Source organism: Heloderma suspectum, chromosome 12 (assembly GCF_057233095.1).
Source record: "Heloderma suspectum isolate Gila_16-S chromosome 12, 16-S_ref, whole genome shotgun sequence".
Lineage (NCBI taxonomy): Eukaryota > Metazoa > Chordata > Lepidosauria > Squamata > Helodermatidae > Heloderma > Heloderma suspectum.
In genome coordinates this window covers 32,859,421-32,880,014 of record NC_139469.1, presented here as the reverse complement: position 1 = coordinate 32,880,014, position 20,594 = coordinate 32,859,421, and the positions used below count along the sequence as shown (strand labels likewise).

Here is a 20,594-nt window from a genome sequence, read left to right as displayed (position 1 = left end):
GCAGGACATAAATGTAATAAATAAGCATCCAGTGTGGTGTTGACAAATGTACTGAGGCCTTCCTAAGCTTCTGCCTAAACTTTCCCGAGGCTGCACCCGAGTTCAGCCCTCCGCCCCCCAGCACAACAGCCTCTCCAATCCTCACTTTACTGTTGTGCCAATAAATATTTACTGAGCATTCAGTGGCTTTTGTTCTTCATTTAGCGAGCTGCTGTGAGTTGTAAGTGCACCTGCTAAGGGCCTTCTCTGGCCAGGCGTTTTCACAACGAGAGGACACCGTCTTAATGATGGATGGATAAATCACTCCACGTTAACTGCTTAATCAATGCTGGCTGCTAAAGAGGCCAGCCGGGACCGGCCTTGTTACTGCCAGTGGCAACAGGGTGACAACCAACAATCCCGCAAAGCAGGGTGCGCGCTAATGCTGTGTGTTCCTTTACTCCTCTCCTCCTCTCCTCTCCATTTGTTCCTTGATGAAATATTCTCGGCTCCCTTCAGAGAGTGATCCTATGGCCCCCTAGGCAGAGTCTGGGGGGCCATAGGGTAGTTCAGATTCCTGGAACCAAGGTTGGAGTCAGCGCTCCGATCTTGGACCCTGGAGTCCGAGCTCCCCTCCTCCTTGCAGCTGGTGTGGAGAGAACTGTGCTGGCTGCCTCTCTGAGGTCGCAAAGGGAAAAGGGGCGTTCCAGTGGGCAGGGAGGGGAGGGATGGCTTACGCGTATCCCCAGGCCTCCCCAGCCTCCTTCCCTCCCGCTCCTCGAGGCCTCAGCTGGGTGGGCGAAAATGTCGGTCAAACAAAAATATGGAGTGGGAGGAGCACAGAGGCAAAGATCACCTCCATCGCGCCACCCGCTCTGCATTGGAGGCTTATGGCCATCCCATAGGACTGCACCCTCTGTCTTTGGTTAAATCAGAGACTGAAGGGAGCTGAAAGTGAGGGAAAGAGCCCTTGAATAACTAGGGGCTCTAGGTGACCTCATCAGTGGGCCAGTGTTAAGCAACAGCAGGGTCATTGCTTGGTTATCCAAACGTGGGCAGTGTCCTCAGTTTACTGGCGTACTTGAGACTGGCCAGTTGTCTTTCATCAAGAAACCATTTTCTTGAGTGCATGAAAAATTGTGAGTGAAATGAACAAGAAAAAAAGCAGAGCGGTGTATCAAATTCCCGGCAAACCACACCTCCATTTTGGGAGAAGGGTCAGACGTGATTTGTGGGTCGTCAGTTGGGCATCTCTGGTCTAAACTCGGGATGTGGTGATCATCTCCATCGGATACGGAGGAACCAGACCCAGATGCCAACTCTGTCCTCGTATCTACTCTGGCAACACTCTTACAGGACCTGGAAATGCCATCCACAGCATCAGTGTGAGAGGCAGTGTGGTGTGGTGGTTAGAGTGCTGGACTGGGCAGACCCGGACTCAAATCTCCCCTCAACCATGAAGCTCACTGGGTGACTTTGGGCCAGTCGCTGACTCTGCCTAACCTACCTCACAGGGTTGTTGTGAAGGTAAAATGGAGAGGAGGGGGACCATGTAAGAGACCTCGGGTTCCTTGCAAGAGGAAGAAAGGTGGGATATAAATGTAATAATAAAAAATAAAAAACCTGCTCATCTTCCAATGTGATATATGCCATCCTTTGTTGGCAGTGTCCTATTACATTCTACATAAGAAAACAGGCCAGTCTCCATGGAAAATAGTAAATGAACACAAATATGATGTCAGAAATGGCAATATTCAATGACCAGGAGGCAGGGAGACACTTCAGCTTCCCAGGACACTCCATTATTGACCTTAAGAGGATCATTCTTGAACAAAAGAAAGACAGATTTCACTGTGAAACAGATGAGCTACAATTCAGCAGGAGGTTCAACTTTATCTCCTGTGGCTTTAAAAGGGACAAAGGTTTTGTTTTTTAATCACAGTACAGGTGTTAATCAGCTTACCAATGCAAGGATATCTGTGTTATCATCCCACAACTGCTTTATGAATGAGCACTATAAATATGGTAGTTATCACTGTCTGTACTTTCTGCATTTCAGGTCCCTCAGACCTCACTGTATAAACATTATGCATCTGATGAAGGGGGCTGCTGTCCACAAAAGTGTATGCTGTAATAAACCTGTTAGCCTTTAAGATGCCACAAGATTTGTTGTTGTTTTAGCAGCAACAGAATAACATGGCTTCCCCTTTGGAAACTCCACCAGAAGTTTCACTAGTCTTATCGGACATATTTTACCTTCCCTTGAAACTCCGCAAACGTTTTGTCAGAATAAGAACCTTTAAGGGCACAATCCTATGCATATTTAGATGGAAAGAAGTCCTACAGATCTCAGCATTCTCCATCCAGCATGGTTGCCTGGGAAACGCTGGGAGTTGTAGGACTTTTTTCTGTCCAAAGATGCACAGGATTGCACCCTATGTCTGACTTAGATTGATTTAGACAGAATTCAGTGGTAACTAGGGTGGCTGTGTGTTCTACTGTATTAGTTGTGAACTGCCCAGAGAGCTTCGGCTATTGGGCGGGATAGAAATGTAATTAATTAATTAATGGCAGGATATAAATCAAATCAATCCTATTAATTAATAGGATTAATTAATTAATATTAATTAATCCTATTGATTAATAGGATTGATTTGATTTATATCCTGTCTTTCCACTAAGGAAATGGCACTCAGGGTGGCCAACAATCATAGGAACTCAAATAAAAAACTTGATTAAGACTGTAATAAAACAAATACGTTGAAAACACACTTAAAAACCACAACAATAGCAATTAGGGGTGTACGAAACACTTACCTGGTTCCGCTGGGGCCACCCGCGGTGGTGGGGAGGCGCTCCGTCCCCCCCCCGGAATCCTCCCCAGCCGGCTCCGCTCCGTGGTGACTCCGCAGAGCCACCGGCCAGGGCTGGCTGCAGCCGGAATTCCAGTCGCTGCTGGGCTGCTGTGGCTGCAAATGGCGGCCACTATGCTGGTCGCCATTTGCGTGGCTGCCTTTTTCGTGATAGGCTATGTAAATACTTACGTAGCCTATCACGGCAAAGAGCAGGGACGCAAATGGCGTAGCGGCCATTTGTGGCCACAGCAGCCCGGCAGTGGCTGGGAGACCAGCCGGAGGAGCCACCGCGCCAGCACCGCATCCGCTGCTGCCAGAGCCGCATCTGCTGCCAGGTAAGCTCGGTCGCGGGGGGATTCTGCGGGGTGGTGGTGGGGGAGGCCGTTCCGCTACAGATTCTGGGGGGCTGGAATTCTCTGACATCCCTAATAGCAATAAAAAATGGCACCCAGCCCAACAGACCAGCTTACACGCCAAAGGCCTGCTTGAATGAAAGTGTCTTTGCCTGCCAGGGGGACAGCAGAGAGGGAGCCAACCTAGTTGCACAGCCTGGGAGCCACCACTCAGAAGGCCCCCCCCTCTCATTTCCACCACACGTGCCTCTGAAGTTGGCGTTACCAAGAGAAGGGCCTCCCCTGAAGATCTTAAAACCTGGGCAGGCTTGTATGGGAGAAGGCAGACAGAGGATAGGCCTCTGTATGAAGACCTGTCCATTCCCAGTCTGCTTTGAAAACAACAAACAGTAAGATGGGAGAGCAGTCAACCAGACTGAATTACAGGCACACAGAGCTGCTGGTCAGACTCTTCCCCACTATGCTGAGATATATTTCATTTCTATTCCAGTTACAGTCATTATTTCTAAATTTGCATCTATACATATTGTCAGGGTCCCCCTTATGATCTGGACCCCCTGAGCAACCCCTTAAGAATCTCTTGCCCCTTTAAGGACCTTCCTTCTTTTACCTTCCCCTTTCCAGTAACATGCCGCTCAGGCTGTAGGCTGGTGACTGACACTCTAGGCACAGGGTTTAACCACAACAGTTTACTAGCAGATTTAAAGCAAGCCACAACTAAAGGTATTTACACAATAGAGCCGAGTGATACAAAAGGCCTTAAAAGAAAATAAAAGTTGCGAATGCAAGTTCCTGTACCCTAGCTGCATTTAAGACTTCTCCAGTCTGCTTCTTCCTGCTCTCTCTTTGTGCTCTGGTCTTCCTCTCTCTCTGGCTTCTCTCTCTCTGGCTCTCTCTCCCTTTATATCCCATCCTTCCCCAAAACTGAAAGTACTGTTTCAAACCTGGAGAAATGAAACCTAACTCAGGAAAATGGAACTTAACTGGGGAAAGGAAACTACTCTTCTCAGAGATACCCCCTCCCAACAACCCCCCCCAGGTTTCTAGGCCTGATCCTTTCTTTTCCTTGCCTCTGTAGGCCTCAAACTTTCACACATATCAGCACATAAAAATTTGATGCACCTTTTTATCCCCTCTTTTTGGTTATGTAAGAACGTAAGAAGAACCCTGCTGGACCAGACCAAGGGTCCATCTAGTCCAGCATTTTGTTCACACAGCGGCTGACCAGCTGCCCTCAGGAAACTCACAAGCGGGACATAAGTGCAACAGCACCTTCCCGCCCATGTTCCCCAATAACTGGTGTACATAGACATATTGCCTCTGATACTGAAGCTAGCACACAGCCATCAGGACTAGTAGCCATTGATAGCCTTCTCCTCCAGGAATTTGTCTAACCCCTTTTCAAGTCATTCAGATTGGTGGCCCTCACTACATTTTGTGGTAGCGAATTCCATAGTTTGACTCTGTGCTGTGTGAAGGACTTCCTTTCATCTGTCCTGAATCTCCCACCAATCAGCTTCATGGGATGACCCCATTGGGTTCTACTATTATGAAGGAGGGAGAAAAATGTCTTCCTATCCTATAATTAGGAAATTATTTCCTAATTTTTGCCAATGTGGAAGTGATCACCCAAATGACAACTGGAGAGCTTCCTGTAGGCTTTCACTAGCCTCATCCAACCTCTTTTCGTTTCCTCTGACATTCCCCCTCGGATGGTTGACCCACACAGGAACTTGCAAATCTGTCTCATAATTTCTCATGAGTTCTAGCCTAGACTAAATGTTTCTCATCCTTTCCCACGATTTGCCTTCCAGGCTCTTGGCTGCTATTTTCTGACCCTTTCTCCAACTTGCCAACAGGCTTCTTGAAAAGAGGTGCCCAAAACAGAGTGCAGGACTCCGAATGAGGTTTTGTTGGCATTGTTTTTATCTTCTGCCCCTTCCCCACCCCACAGGTGATCTGTGGCCCCACTGAAACCTCTGTCTCTCTCTCTCCACCCCCACTCTCCCAGTAGAGCTGTTGCTTTATTGGGTCAAAGCCAAGAAGTGGAAATGGAGCTAAGCGGCCGCCCGGGGGGCTGCTGCTAATCGCTACTTTTTCTGAGAAGCAATATGGGACAATCATAATGACTTGTAAAAAGGCAGCAGTTTGATCTGGAGCCAATCTGTCTCATTATGTTGGTCTGTACAATACACAGACCTCTTTGATGTTCCAAAGCATGGGAGGTGCATGCAGGAAACCCCAATGGGATGGCAAAATTGCGCTGCATTCTGGCCAAGCACTGATGCCCTTTCTCAGCCAATACTCTGGGACGCTTCCCTTTGCAATCTTTAAATATTGGCCCATTTGCAGAAGAAATTAAGAACTGCCTTGCAGGATCAGCACCAAGGTCCATCCAGCAGCCAGAAAGACATTCATAAAGGGGACCTGAAAGTTAGAGGCATCCTCTGTCTGCTCCCATCATTTGCCCCTGAGAAACATCTGTCTGGCTGGGATGCTGCAGTTTGAGGTTCCATCGAGTCACCTTGCAGACTCGTCTCAAGAAGAGAGGCTGGCAGGATATAAAGCAGATGGGGCTACAGGCACACACGCCTTGGTCACATCCGGACTGGATCGCTGCAATGCGCTCTACGTCAACCAGCCTTTGAAAAGTGTCCAGACATCTCTGCTGGTGCAAAATGCAGTAGCTGGGATGTTCTCTGGTGCCTCCTCCTCAGAGCATATTGCTGCCGTTTTTGCTTCCAGGCGCACAGCATTGGTTCTTACCAGGAAAGCCCTAAATGATTTGGAAGCAAGACCCCTAAAGGGCTGCCTCCTCCATAGGGCCTGGCCCACTCACTGCCGTCAACACTGGAGCCCCTGCTTTCAGAAGCACGACTGGTTGGGACACAAGACGGGGCCGTCCTTATTGTTGGGGCGCCTCCCCCCTGGGGAGACTCCATTCTCTCGCCTCCATTTCTGGGCCTTAGGTGAGCTCGAGATCTTTTTTATTTTGCGGAGCTTTTCATTTGGTTTGAACCTGGACATGTCTGTCGCCCCTTTCGACCACGCTTTAACGGTTTTATTCTGCTCTTGGTTTTATTGAATTAAATTGGTTTTATTGTATTTTTATGGTTTTATTGTGATTGGGGTCCACTTTAGGGCTGAACAGCAGCATAGAAATGGCTAAATAAATAAATAATATTTTAAACAAACAAATGAAGCTTGAACTATCATAGGCCTTTGTGTCAGTGGTAGAACACTTGCTTTGGCATGCAGACGGCCCCATGTTTAGTCCCCAGCGTCGCCAGGTATGGCTGGGAAAAATCCCTGGCTGCCAAGCATGGAAGAACCTTTCAATTAAAATTTCTCATTTTCCCAGTCTTACGTTCAGCTGAACGTAAGGCTTGGGGGAGGCTGTTGTAGGCAGCGGCCTGGCTCCGTGTAAGGCAGCTTCCCATCCCCTGTGATAGCCTTCCCCAACCTGGAGCCCTCCAGATGTTTTCGACGACATCATCCAGCATTCCTGAACACAGCCCATGCTGGCTGGGGAACATGGGCATTGACGGCCAAAACATCTGGCTTGGGAAGGCTGCTCTATACATTTCTCTAATCCTTAAAAAACTTGGCCACAGTGGTCCAGGCACTAGGGAACCTCAAGACTGGATTGCTGCAACATGCTTTATGTAGGGTTGCTCTTGAGGCTAGTCCAGAAGCTAGAGCTAGTGCAGAATGCAGCAGCTTGGCTGTTGTCGGGAGCTGCCCCTTTTCAGCATGCAATCCCGTTGCTGAGGGAGCTGCACTGGCTGCCTATTCGCTACCCAGTCAGGTTTAACATTTGTTATTGATGTATAAAGCCCTAAACAACTTGGGAGCAGGATATCTGAGAGCACACCATCGCCCTTATCAACCTGCCCGGCCACTGAGGTCATCAGAAGGCTCGTCTTGGTGGTTCTGCATGGACCTATGGCCTGACTGGAGACTAGGGATGGACGAAAGTCCCTTACCTGGTCCTGCAGCTTGCTTCACGGTGGGGGGGAGGCGCTCCGTTCCTCCCCCCGAAATTCTGGCCGGGGGGGTGGCGCCCCATCCCTGCAGCTGAAATTCTGGCTGGGGGGGAGGCGCCCCATCCCTCCGGCCGCGAATCCTCCTTGCCGGCCGGGATGCAAATGGCGGCGGCCATACCTGCCGCCGTTTGCGTCCCTGCAGTCAGCCATGATAGGCTACGTAAATCCTTACGTAGCCTATCACGGCTGACTTTGAAAAAAAAAAAGTGCGTACGCAAATGGCAGCGCCCATGGGCGCCGCCATTTGCGTTCCTTATTTGGGCACGTGTAGTCTACGTAAACATTTACGTAGACTACGGCAAAAATAAGGGCAACGCGCTTTTTGCGTACGCGCTTTTTTTCCCCCCAAAAGTTAGCCGTGATAGGCTACGTAAGGATTTATGTAGCCTATCACGTTTGCTTGAGTTTTTTTTTTTTTTTTACAGGGAAATGGTGGCGGCGGCAGCCAGTCAGAAGACCGGCCGCTGCCGCCGCACCACCGCCGGGAGCCCCAGTGCCAGGGACATTCGCCCTGTCGAAAAAGAACAGAACTAATTTCGGGGGGCCGAATGCGTTGGCATTCGGCCTCCCGGAGATTCGTGCAGAAATTCTCTGCCATCCCTACTGGAGACCGCCAAGTGAACAGCCTTCAGTGTGGTGGCCCCCTTTCTGTGGAACTCACTGCCTCTGGAAGTTAGGCAGGCACCAACATTGTGTTGTTTTTGGCGCCTGCTGAAGACATCTTCATTTTATGAAACCTTCTTTGATTAAACAGCCATGGTTTTTATTGGCATTCTGGTTTTTAAATAAACATGTTTAATAAGCTGTTCTGTTCTTTTTATCTTTTATTGTTCACAGCTCCAAAATCTGTTTGGATGTGGAACGGTATATAAATGTTGTAAAATAAATAAATAAATAAAAGTAACATTATGTGAGATAGTAGCCATGGCAATCATTGTCCTGCAAGGAGTTGTGCAAAAGGCGAGATACAAATGCGATAAGTGCCTTATGATTCTGGTAGATGGCAGACGCCTGACTTCATCGAGAATACGGCTGTAAACAGGAATAGACAGTTCGGCATTCAGAGCTGGGGGGGGGGAGAATGTGCACTGTGAGCAACACATGGAAACCCAGGGAAGTCGAGTGGCTGGCTAGAAGTCCGGGAGCCATCCAGTGACTCAGCTGGAGCCAAAGCGTCTTGCTTCGCAGCCCCTTTGATCTCGCCTCTTCTCACCCACACAGATAACAGTAGCAGCTGCCCGGCTGGCTGTGCCAAGCCAAGCCCAGCCCTAGCCGCACAGCCCAGATTTGCCGGGACCCACGCCGCCCTCCTCTCCTCTTTTCATCACGTTGGTTTGGAGATGCTCCCTCATTCCCAGGGCTAGAAATGTTACGTCAGTTAATGATTCGCCTCTTAATGAATAAAGTGATTGCATTGAAACAGATGTGCGCCTTACCAAACCCTCAAAACGTGTGGCCTATCAGCGTATGCAGAACTCAGTCAGAGAAAGGAGAATAAATAAGTTGGTGGCACAGAGAGGAAAGGTGCAGATTGTGGGAACCCCTGCCACCAAGAGAGGACAGGAGGGACCCAGTTATGCCTGTTGCACACTGTTACGCTGTAACTGTGCACAGCAGATTACGAGCAGATTCCAGGCTGAAACTGGGTGTTCAAAAGTGCCCCGGAGGAAGAACTCTGTTCGGGAGGCATCCGGCTCAGTCCCATTTTTTTGAAATCTCTCCTATGGCCCCCAAGGGTGCTGCCCCAGGAGGGCCGTGCCATTGCAGCCGAAACCTGTAGTTAACTAACCGACCAATGTAAGCTTGTTGCATTTGTCGTCTCAGCCCTGCCGGTCAGACTGACCGGAGCCCCATTTCAGAGAGGGAGGGTCGGGGGGCGTCGCTCGCTGGATTTTCTGCCAGAGTGACGGGGCTGGCCCTGGGCCCCCCAACTTCAGGTGGAGCAGGGGGGAGGTGTGGCTTGCTGCCCCACCTCAGGCAGCCCGGGCACAGGGCAGCAGGCTGTCCCGATCACAGCCAGACGCACCGTTCGGCGATTCTGCCAGAGCTGCTCGAGATCAGCATGGGTACGTTTCGCCGTAGCCCCATTGACAGGTTCAAGCCTTCTTGGGGGGAAGCAGAAAGGCTGCCATTACGTGGGGCCATCCTCTCAGGCCCCTGAGGACGTCTGTGGGCAAAGAGCAGACAAGGTGATCTTCTTAAGCATGTGGAAGGACGTTCCTAGTGATCTTCTTAAGCATGTGGAAGGACGTTCCTAGTGATCTTCTTAAGCATGTGGAAGGACGTTCCTAGTGATCTTCTTAAGCATGTGGAAGGACGTTCCTAGTGATCTTCTTAAGCATGTGGAAGGACGTTCCTAGTGATCTTCTTAAGCATGTGGAAGGACGTTCCTAGTGATCTTCTTAAGCATGTGGAAGGACGTTCCTAGTGATCTTCTTAAGCATGTGGAAGGACGTTCCTAGTGATCTTCTTAAGCATGTGGAAGGACGTTCCTAGTGATCTTCTTAAGCATGTGGAAGGACGTTCCTAGTGATCTTCTTAAGCATGTGGAAGGACGTTCCTAGTGATCTTCTTAAGCATGTGGAAGGACGTTCCTAGTGATCTTCTTAAGCATGTGGAAGGACGTTCCTAGTGATCTTCTTAAGCATGTGGAAGGACGTTCCTAGTGATCTTCTTAAGCATGTGGAAGGACGTTCCTAGTGATCTTCTTAAGCATGTGGAAGGACGTTCCTAGTGATCTTCTTAAGCATGTGGAAGGACGTTCCTAGTGATCTTCTTAAGCATGTGGAAGGACGTTCCTAGTGATCTTCTTAAGCATGTGGAAGGACGTTCCTAGTGATCTTCTTAAGCATGTGGAAGGACGTTCCTAGTGATCTTCTTAAGCATGTGGAAGGACGTTCCTAGTGATCTTCTTAAGCATGTGGAAGGACGTTCCTAGTGATCTTCTTAAGCATGTGGAAGGACGTTCCTAGTGATCTTCTTAAGCATGTGGAAGGACGTTCCTAGTGATCTTCTTAAGCATGTGGAAGGACGTTCCTAGTGATCTTCTTAAGCATGTGGAAGGACGTTCCTAGTGATCTTCTTAAGCATGTGGAAGGACGTTCCTAGTGATCTTCTTAAGCATGTGGAAGGACGTTCCTAGTGATCTTCTTAAGCATGTGGAAGGACGTTCCTAGTGATCTTCTTAAGCATGTGGAAGGACGTTCCTAGTGATCTTCTTAAGCATGTGGAAGGACGTTCCTAGTGATCTTCTTAAGCATGTGGAAGGACGTTCCTAGTGATCTTCTTAAGCATGTGGAAGGACGTTCCTAGTGATCTTCTTAAGCATGTGGAAGGACGTTCCTAGTGATCTTCTTAAGCATGTGGAAGGACGTTCCTAGTGATCTTCTTAAGCATGTGGAAGGACGTTCCTAGTGATCTTCTTAAGCATGTGGAAGGACGTTCCTAGTGATCTTCTTAAGCATGTGGAAGGACGTTCCTAGTGATCTTCTTAAGCATGTGGAAGGACGTTCCTAGTGATCTTCTTAAGCATGTGGAAGGACGTTCCTAGTGATCTTCTTAAGCATGTGGAAGGACGTTCCTAGTGATCTTCTTAAGCATGTGGAAGGACGTTCCTAGTGATCTTCTTAAGCATGTGGAAGGACGTTCCTAGTGATCTTCTTAAGCATGTGGAAGGACGTTCCTAGTGATCTTCTTAAGCATGTGGAAGGACGTTCCTAGTGATCTTCTTAAGCATGTGGAAGGACGTTCCTAGTGATCTTCTTAAGCATGTGGAAGGACGTTCCTAGCCACCAAGGGTCACAAAGAAGGGACGGGAGGGAACTGACTGGGATGTTTCTGAAATGTCAGAGATCTGATTTTTAGGATCTCCTCATGGTAGTGGTTTTTCTCGGGGGTTTCTGGGTCCTGTATCTCTGAAGACGCCCATCTGGTGGTCAGCAGCAGTGCAAACATCTTCCACCGTGGCAGGGTTCTGACCAACACCAGGCCCCTGTGACAAGCTCCTTTCACGGGGCAACACGTGAGGATCAGGCCAGCTGCCCCAGATGCAAGGGTCACAGCCCTGGGATCTGCTAGACTTAGGATCTGTGGAGGGATTTCCCGCACCCCTCTTTGAGGAGAAAGTGGATGAAGATGAGCTACTGGATTAGTGTCCCGTTAGTCAGGTCTGAACAGGAAAGACATGGGTGTGGGGCCTTGACAACTGTGTCCTTCATGTTCTTTTCTGGCCCCTTGTCCGGGGAGCCACACTTGGCCCAAGCTACTCAAAGAGGAGATGGCCACCCGCACTGTAGATGTTAAAAGGGGTTTAGACAAATTTCTGGAGGAGGCTCAGTCAGCGGCTACTAGTCATCAGAGCTAAATTGAACCTCCTTGCTCAGAGGCAGTATACCACTTCCACAGACCAGGTGCTGGGGACAGTCAACAGGGGAGGATTTGTTGCCTTCAGGCCCACTGTGGCTTGTGGGCTTCCCAGAGGCATCTGCTTGGCCAGGATAATGGAGCAGTGGAGGCTGGTGACTCCGATGTCAGAGGGGTGGTGAATCCGCTCTGAGTTTCAGTCAGAACCAGTCAGAACTCTAAAGGAGCTCTCCAAGGCACTGCCCTGTACCATGTCTGCAGCCTTGAGTTGCTCACCTCATGGCCTGCAGTGCACACAGACCAGAAGGCTCATGGCTGACCCAGGGGCTAGGACATCCGGTGAGGACTAGTCAAGCCAGAAGGTATCAAGTGAGGGTTGTGGACATGCAAATACCTCCCAGAGTTCAGGTGGTGACCAAACATTTCAGCTAGAACAACCTGTCTGCCTACAGCAGGGTTGGGCAACTTGTGGCCCTCCAGATGTTTTGACCTATAACTCCCATCATCCTTCACTACTGGCTATGCTGGCTAGGGTTGATGGGAGTTGTGGCCCTCCAGATGTTTTGGCCTACAAGTTGTCTACCCCTGGCCTACCGGAATGACCAAACGTCCTTCCACATTGCAGCTTTGCCCTGTGCTGCCAACCAAGCAGAATCTACAGGGCTTAGCCGTCAGTATTTTATATATTATATTATACACAGCTACTGTGTGCTGACTTGTTGAAGAATTTATGTCCTTTCCAAATGTTTTCCTGGGTTTCTCATTGGGTTTAAAATTTGTTTTTTTGGTTTTTTTACTACAGGAAAATGATTCTTTCCATGTGTTCCCGCCTAACATAAAAAAAATTGTTCAGCACACACAAGCTTAGGAACTAAATCAATCATTCTGCTTAACGTGCAATAAAATGTTCATTATCAGGTGGGGAAAAACTGGGCTGTGATGTCATTTGAGATACTGGAAAGGACTGCATTAAACTAGACCGCTAAATCCATCCAGCCTATCTCGAAAACACACGACAGTATTCATTCAATTCAAAAGTGTAGGAATGTAAAATTCTGCCCAGTCTTTTTTCAATAATAAAACATGCCACTTTAGATTTATTTTATATACCATAACTTTCTTGCTTCAAATAAACTCTGGAGGAAAACTCATAAGACACAGTAACAAGCAGAAGTGTTTGCTGGGAAAACCTCTTTGCATATGGAATTACTTCTTCCAACATAGCTGTGGAAAAGCAGCTCTGTTTTTGTGTGTGATTATATGACGACGACGACGACGACGATGATGTGGGCCCATTAAAATCTGATTTGAGAACTCCCTCTGCCAGGTAAAAACTGTTCTGCATATAAAACGTAACACCATCCTGGGAAAATAAATGCCTTTCGCAAAGGAGGTTGCACACTGGAGACCAGTACAAAAGCCAGGAACCGCCAGGTTTGGAATCGTTTCCCAGCACACTGAGCATGGGTGGCCAGAACAGCTTCTGAACTGTGCAGTCAGAAACCCCCAGCCCCCTTCTCCACCCCCAGCGAACACTCATACCCTTCTGCACCTCACAGGCCCCCTTTCCCCATCAGCAGCACACGAGCCACTGAAGATGGCCCCGTGTGTTGCATGGTAGCGACGGACGTAGGTGGGAGGCGCCCACGCCATGGGCTTCCTCCTCAGACCAGCACTGCTCCAGTTTCAAGTCCTCTCTTCGCTTGACGTGGTCTGCAGGTACATGTCACCACCGCCTTACTGAAGCTGAACATGCAGATGTCCGGATGGGAGTGCCTGGGTGGGAGACCACCTGGGAAACCCAGGTATGCTGACCTGAGTTCCATGACGGAAGAATGGTGGGATATAGAAGTAAGTAAGTAAGTAAGTAAATACTATGAGGAACAGTTGAAAGAGCCAGATGTGTCTCGCCTGGAGAAGAGAAGATTAAGAGGAGACATGACAGCTGTCTTCCAATATCTGAAGAGATTTGTCACATCGAACCTAGAGCAGTGTTGTTCTCAGATGCTCCAGAGGGCAGAACTAGAACCAGCAGGTAGAAGTAGAACTAGAACGAGCAGAACAAGAATGAGCAGAACTAGAACTAGCAGAACTAGAACTAGAAGGTGGGACTACAACTAGAATTAGCAGAACTAGAACTAGCAGGTGAAAGTAGAACTAGAACTAGCAGAACTAGAACTAGCAGGTGGGACTAAAACTAGCAGAACTAGAACTAGCAGAACTAGAACTAGTGGGTAGAACTAAAAGTAGAACTAGCAGATGAAAGTAGAACTAGAAGTAGCAGAACTAGAACTAGCAGGTGGAACTAGAACTAGCAGAACTAGAACTAGCAGGTGGAACTAGAACTAGCAGAACTAGAAGGTGGAACTAGAACTAGAACTGGCAGAACTAGAACTAGAAGGTGGAACTAGAACTAGAAGGACTAGAACTAGCAGGACTAGAACTAGAAGGTGGAAATAGAACTAGAACTAGCAGAACTAGAATTAGCAGGTGGAAGTTGCGAGGAAGCAAATTTTAGCTGAGCTTCAGGAGAGACTTCCTAACAGTGAAGGCTGTTCAGCAGTGGAATGGACTGGCTTGGGAAGTGGCGGGCTCTTCTACCCGGGAGGCGTCTAACCAGAGGCTGGAGGGCCACCTGTCATGGATTCTGAAGCTGCGCCCAGCGGGGCACAGCCTGCATTAAGCAAGGAGTTGGACTAGGTGATCTCTAAAATCCTTTCCAACTCTATGATTCTATGAAATACAAACCTCATTGCTTTTCCGTTACGCCATTGCACAGAGATCATGGGAGGACAGGACCTGATCCTCCCACCCCAAATCACCCCTTGATGGCCCTCTCCTGCTCTTGTCCCCCAGCAACTGACACTGAGAGATGTAGGGAGGGGGGAGAAATTAGTTCAGTTTGCATTTTCATGTGAATTTGCTAAACTCACGCTACCTGAACCTGCAAACAAAAAGGAAAGCAGCTAACGGAACACACTTTTCCAAAGCCTGCGATCAAAGTTTGCACATCAAAAAATGCATACACAAATGCATATAGTATAGGACAGTGCACCCCAAAATATGCATGTTACAAAGATGTGCACGTGAGAACACTGAGGGAAAATCGTCTGCAAATCTTGCATATCATTGAGAAATGCATGCAAAAAATGCGTACATCTCAGCCTTCAGGTGGAACACAGGACGCTGCTTTATACCAGGTCAGACTCTTTTGTCCAGCCAGCCTAGTAGTGTCCACTATGCTTGGCAGCAGCTCTCCAAAGTCACAGGCAGGTCTCTGTCTCTCTTTCTCCCCCACCCTCTGCTGCCTGGTCCTCTTACTGGAGATGGCAGGGGCCACGCCTGGGACTTTCTGCCCGCGAAACGGGGGCTCTGCCTCGGAGCTACAGTCCCACAGCTGCTGCGGGCACATCTTTGTCACCAAGCACCTCCTAGCCCAGCCTTCCTTGAGCTGGTGCCCTCCAGATGCGTTGGACTACAATCCCCATCACCCCGGCCCAGGGATGCCCACCAGTGCTCTCCTGAGCACCAAAGACAGCCTGCCCCTCACTCTGCAGAGTGCTCAGTCCTCCGCGGAAGCCCCTCTCTGCTGGAGCGGAACGGCACGGTGCCTCATTTCCTCAGCCGCTCTTCCAGGGACGGGCGAGAGAGTTCCGCTTTTTCCACATTTTCATCCTCTCTAATTTTTCTCCCAAAATTGCTGCTGTTCATTATTGATAACCCCCTTTGAGCTTGGGTCGGGGGAGAAGGCCAGATAGATACCCATTACACACCACTTTAAGCAAAAGCACTGGAAACTTTAATTAAATTCATTGTTAATTTGTATTGACCTTAAGAGAATGTCTTTGGAATGCTAAGAGTCGCCTGCAGGTAGCGGGGAGAACAATCCTAATGAAGGAGTGAGCTTGGATCGAGCGATGTGAGATTTCACGGGGAAAAGAGAGGCGGCCTGGCGGGAACAGCAAGGGACCGACTTGGTATCAGCTGAGCCAAAGTATGTGAAGGCCTATGAAATATTAAAGTTCTCAGCATTTGATGACCAGCAGAAGCGGCTTTTCATCCAACATAAATGAATACAGACAGAGATACATAGATGCAGACCCTAATGTGCTCTTGGACGAATGAGCCTAGGACTGCTGTGCAAAGAGTACCCACTCATTTCAATCGATCCAGCCAATCCCCTCACGTAAAATGGTGGATATCTGTAGACCTGCTCCCTCCACTGAGCTAAATGGGGCAGCCCTTGGAGGCAGCGGTGCAGCTAGGCAAACTTAGACCCTGGACTAATGGTCTCATTGGGCGCTGGGGGTGGTTCCACAGCCTTGAGTATGACTTCGGTTGTACAGCTCACGCTTCTCTTCTCCCCGCCCCCACTATTCCACGCTTTAAAACTGCTTCTACGTTCCTGATACGTTAGAACAACCAACAATCAGAAACTGTTTGCCAACCCCGATAAAAAAGAACTACTCTGAGCATGTGCAGTTAGCGTGGTCATCTCCCCTCAGGGCCCAGGCTCCCCTGGGTCTCCTGCTGTGGGTGGTTCCATGGCCTCATCCATCTCTGGGAGCGCTAGCTCCTTCGAGGGGGGGGACTCCTCGGGGGGTGGGGCTGACCGTGGGCCCTGGTATGTCCACGCCGGTCCAGATGCTGACAACACTTCCTGAACATGTGCCACTCTTGGGGTGGCCACTGGGTGGCCCCCTGGAGGCCCTGCCTGCCCTACTGCATGCAGGTGAAGGCGTTCCAGCCAGGGCACAATGAACATCGGTGAATTCTTCCTCCCCACACGAATACAGAATATAAAATATTTGCTGCTGCAGGTACGTCTCTTGGATAATTAACCCAGTGATGGCGCTAAAATCCAGCCTGGGATCATATTGTTTAGGCCTGCACTCATGAAGGGGGGATGATGCACAGTGAAGCCAGACGTCGGGGATTCTGAATGGAGCCTCATACAGAATATAGCTGGATGGTCATGCAACATGGAATTAACGCTGTGGGATGATGGCCCCGCGATGACACAGCACGTGTGCCCTGATGTGAAGCGTTCCAGGCTTGTGTCTACCCAGCGCTGCGGGCTCCACCACGCGGGGAGGAACTGTGTGTGAGCAGGAGAGCTACGGTGTGTGTGCAGTGGCATGCCTGTCTGACCAGGGACGGAAAAAGTAAGGTTCCAAGAGACCCCGGGCCTCTTAATGCGTTTTCAGGCATTGAGACCACCTGATTTGCGTCTAAAACTGCGTCCCGTGAGAATCTGTCTCTTTCCAGTCACATCCTCTAGCCTCATCCAGTGCTCTTTGGACTCTGGCTGCTTGTGCACAGAACAGTAAGCCACAGTGGAGGTTGGTGGCTCCAGTGTTAGTGGGCCGTTGCAGCTGCTTCTGGTTTCAGTCAGAACTCTCAAGGAGCTATCCAAGGTGCTGGACCTCATCTCCAAAATAGGCGCTGACTGAAACCCAGAGTGGATTCATCGCCTCACTGACATCAGAGCCACCAGCCTCCACTGGTAGGCCAGGATACTGGGAATCCTGGCTTACTGTGAACAAGCTGCATGTGGGTGGACCCAGCCCATTCACTCCCGCTTGGCTCACCCTGCTGCCGTAAGCAGCTAGGCAACCAGAAATGGTTTGTTTAGCATATCATCTGGACCCAGGAACCTGGCTTCTTGTGCCCTTTACAAGCCAGGAACATGAACCTGGGTTTATTCTCGATTTATGGGTCCTAGCTTGTTTGGAAGTGACAAGCCAGGATCCTGGGTTCAGATGACACATTCAACCAACCACATCTGACTTCTCTAGCTGTTTGTGCCACTAGTTGGAGGAGCCAAGGGGGAGCAACGGGCAGCACACGCTCACACACAGCTTGTTCACTGCATGGCATTCCCCTGTATGGAACTCCCTGGCTTGGTGTTCCGTGTGAACGTGGCCGATATCTCATTAAAATGAAGCCTTCTCCTTGATTTGGCAGAGCAGTTTGGGCAAGCAGGCCTGCCTGGCGTCCACCTGATGCCACTGGCCTGGCACAGCCAGGAGGGCAGGGGAGCTGGGAGGGCACCTAATTCATTCTCTTAAGAAACATCAGTGCACAGTTCTGGAGAGGCCAGAGGTCCAGGTTCATTATGAGGCAGGATTGATTTCACATCAGGCTCCCTCATTACTGCCGGGATGCACGAGGGCTGTTCGTAATGACATCTAATGGCTCTCCAGGAGCATCCTCAATTACAGAAGATAAACAGAGCTCCTCTGCCTTCTCTACCTTCCCAAATACACCCACTGAGATCAAATAATGCAATCTGCTGGGGGGGGGGGAGAAAGATGCCTGGGCCACCTATGGGGGGAACAATTGATCATGGAGGATAACACACGAGGTAACGGCTGGAAATGTAATGAGCAAGAAGTCTAAAAGCAAAGCTAAAACTGATGAAATATTTTGGCTAGGGTGGGGAAATCCTGTCTGTCTGTCTGTCTGTCTGTCTGTCTGTCTGTCTGTCTGTCTATCTATCTATCTATCTATCTATCTATCTATCTATCTATCTATCTATCATCAGTGATCATGGCAAAAATTCTTTATTCAATTGCCCTCGTATCCAATTGCCTTCATTTGCCCTCACAGAACATCATCTCACACAGCTAACTATGACTGTGTAGCATGAACACGCCCTCCTGCTTATCATGGGGTCCCTGACTGGGGACGGATCACCCATGTGATGAATCCAGGAAGGAACTCCACAATGTCTTTTTCATAAGGGTTTGTCTAATTCACATAATAGCTGGAGATGTAATACACCTAATGCTCCTTTTAGCCATATGTTTTGGCAATGCCCAATAGTTGCCTCCTTTTGGGAAGAGGTCATTATATAGATAAACTTTCTACTGGAACTCTCTTTAATATTGAATGATGTACATGTCCTCCTCAACTATTTCCCAGTTTCTTGGACGTTAACATACGGCCAGTGAAAATGGATTTTTGAGCCCTTTTGACAACCAAAAGACTGATATTACAACACTGGAAGGTCAAATGTTCACCTCCTATAATGCAATGGATTGAGGACCTAACAACGCTATCAACATTTGAATGGGTGGTATATAGGCACCACTTGCAAATGGATAAATATATGGATACTTGGTCTGCTTTTCTTGAAGCTTTCGCATAATCGCTTGTCTTTTTTAGAATGTTGTATTCAATGGAACACAGATATTTTTACGCGTGCAATTTCTTGTTTCTTTCCCCCCTTTTTTCACAATTTGCTTTGTTAAAATCACACTAAAAAGATTATTCATAGTAAAAAGAGCCTGAATTGTCTTATGATGGTGGTGCTGGTGGGGGGTTGGATGGGGCACTTTAAATGACCATGTGTATTACTTCAGTTGTGAAGCGTATAACGAACGTTCCTCCTCCTCTCCTGCCCTACCGCTGCTCCATGCTTTACAACTGCTTCTATGTTCCTAAAATGCTGGGCCTTGGCATGCCTATGTTGACCAAGGTGCTGATACTGGGCCCGTTTATCCCAATCCCCATCACCGTTGCAACTTGGAATGGGAGAATATTCAGCACGGCCCTGTAGAAGAGCAGGTCAGTGCTACATGGGTCCTTGTGTCCAGAAGTCCTAATAATCTACTGTTATGTAAGTGGTGGGGGCTGAGAGGGGTGGCGGGATTCGTAATCAAGAATTCTTAGCAAAGACAAAACTACAATCTCCAGGATTTCTTTGGGGAAACTCTGGCAGTCAGACTTGTTGGAAAGTGGCAAAAAAGAAAAGAAAAATAATAATCATAGTAAAACTGTGTCTTTCAGCTAAGCAGTTGAGAACTGAGACAAGCTCCCAGGGTGGGTCTGTGTAGAGCTCACTTCGTTGGAGGTGATCAAGGAAAGACCGGCCATACACAGTGATGTAGTGGAGGGGGAGCTCGGGGGCGCCCAGTGCCAGGTCTTATTTCAGAGCAGAAGCGGTGACATCACCCGCCACAGTGCCAGGATAAATGGTGGGCCTTCCCTGCTCTGGCAAATGAATGAGGTGATAATGCAGCTTTCACAAAGAATAGAAAGATTCACAGAGACAAATCAAAGAATGACGAAAATAAATCCAGCAGAGGCTGGCTACTTCCTTCCTTTTCTTTGATGGAGTTCCTAGTTCGCTCTAGCGGTTTAGAGGGTAATACTTCTCTGTGAGATTATTTGCATTTCAGCCAGCTGAAGATCTTGTACTGAACCTCCAGGTGTTTTACAAGTTAAAACTACGCAGCCAGAAGTAAGCACCACTGAGTTCAATGGTGCTCACTCCCTGGTTACAGCCATGCCTATCCTAATAAAGGGTGTATTAGGCTATGTCCTGCTGCTCTTTGCTGTGTTTACACACTGTCACGGTGAGCTCCTGCACGTCAACATTTACCCAGGGTATCTTTAAGTAGGGATCAGGGATCCTGCAGACATATGAACGTGGGGTGAGCTGATCCATTGGGGCACATTTGAACACTTCAGGTCTACTGTCATGCCCCTGCTGGAGAAGTCCTGCTCAGAGGAAGAGCTGGAGCTCCCAGAAACTGAGGGTACCCCAGACCAGTCAGTGTCACCAGACCAGGAGGAGCCTGGGCCCTCCGGGAAGATGGCTGCAGGTCCGTCCCTTTCAAGGGGAGTGGACTCTGCCTCTGAGGCAGAAGCTGAGCAGCCCTCTGGCCCCCAGGAGTGTCGTCACCTCAAGCAACAGGCCCATAGTGCTCCAGTGAGAAGGCGTGCTCGCTTGCAAGGAAGGACTCCTCAGGAGAAAGTGACTCCTTATGAGTGGGGCTCTGACCAGAGAGCTCTAATGTACTGCAGCTGGGCTCTGGGTGGGGCTTGGCAGGCGTTAAAAGCCGCCAGTGGCTGCCCAGCCAGTGCTGGAACAATGCTGTTCTTCCGGCTCCAGGGCCTTGCATCTTGTTTTCCTGATCTTGCCTTGTGATTGACCCTCTGTGCTGACGATCCCTGGACTCTGCTTCAGGACTAACGTATCTGACTGCCTA

At 49.1% G+C, this 20,594-nt stretch overlaps 1 protein-coding gene across 1 annotated transcript in view; it reads right to left on the bottom strand.

The window, feature by feature from the left end:
- HS3ST6 (heparan sulfate-glucosamine 3-sulfotransferase 6) overlaps positions 1-20,594 on the bottom strand; it is a 123,228-nt gene that overhangs the window by 7,767 nt on the left and 94,867 nt on the right. The window lies entirely within an intron of this gene.